Below are 1,098 nucleotides of genomic sequence, written 5' to 3' on the forward strand. Positions count from 1 at the left end.
TCTTCCCGAGTACCTGCCGTTAGCGTTACGAGCCGCTAAGAGACGTCCCCGAGCTCCGACGTAGCCACTACGTTCATTCTTCGTGCTTACCACGAGTTTTTTTTTTTTTAACTCGGGAGAGCACTTGAATAAACTGGCACCGTGGGACAGGGCTATTACAGCGCTTACAGTGCCAGAGACCCGGGTTCCATCCCGACTACGGATGCTGTCTGTACGGCATTTGTACGTTCCCCCCGTGGCCACGTGGCTTTTCTCCGAGATCTTCGGTTTTCTCCCGCACTCCAAAGACGTACAGGTTTGAAGGTTCATTGGCTTGGTATACATGTAAATTGCCCCTAGTGTGTGTAGGGTAGTGTTGATGTGCGGGGATCGCTGGTCGGCGTGGGCTCGGTGGGCCGAAGGGCCTGTTTCCGTTCTGTATCTCTAAATTAAATTAAATTTCTTTATTTATATAGCACATTTTTAGTCAACTTGCATTGACCCTAAAGTGCTTCACATAATTACATCCACACACACAGGCAAAGGTGGGTGAAGTGTCTTGCCCAAGGACACACACAACTAAACTAAACAAATCATTTGAATCTTCTCGGCCTTTTGGCTAAGATCAAGTGTAGTATCTGTTCTTATCAGTCAGTAAAAGAGCTATATAAAGAGCATCTGTTCTTGTTAGAACAGGGAAAGAGATCTGTTCTTATTAGAACAGTCCTGGCGGTCCTTTAAGGACAGGAGCTGCAGATTACGATTTAAAAAAAAAATCGTAGCAATGGCAGCTGCAATGGGAACTAGAGGACAGGGTATCCGCAATACCCTGAGGATTAGTGTCAAGGATCTCAGTGAGGGGATGCCCTTCAGTCGGGACACCTTTGTAAAAAAGGTATTGCTGGAAACCTGCAAGTTCGAGCCCAGGGATATCTACTGCCTCCAGGACTTCCCGGGTAACGGCTATTTCGATGTTACATTTGTGCTTCCGACAGGATGGCAAAAACTGCTAAAGGATTTCCAGGAGAAGGGGAATGAAGCTCCGCTGTCGTTGCTGAAGGTGCAGCCACTCTTCACCCTCCCAAACCAAAAGGAAAGGACGATCACGGTCCATATGTT

At 47.4% G+C, this 1,098-nt stretch overlaps 1 pseudogene; it reads left to right on the forward strand.

The window, feature by feature from the left end:
* Positions 1-578: 578 nt before the first annotated feature.
* Positions 579-690, forward strand: LOC116989220 (annotated as a pseudogene).
* The last annotated feature ends 408 nt before the right edge of the window (positions 691-1,098 follow it).

Source organism: Amblyraja radiata, chromosome 28 (assembly GCF_010909765.2).
Source record: "Amblyraja radiata isolate CabotCenter1 chromosome 28, sAmbRad1.1.pri, whole genome shotgun sequence".
NCBI lineage: Eukaryota > Metazoa > Chordata > Chondrichthyes > Rajiformes > Rajidae > Amblyraja > Amblyraja radiata.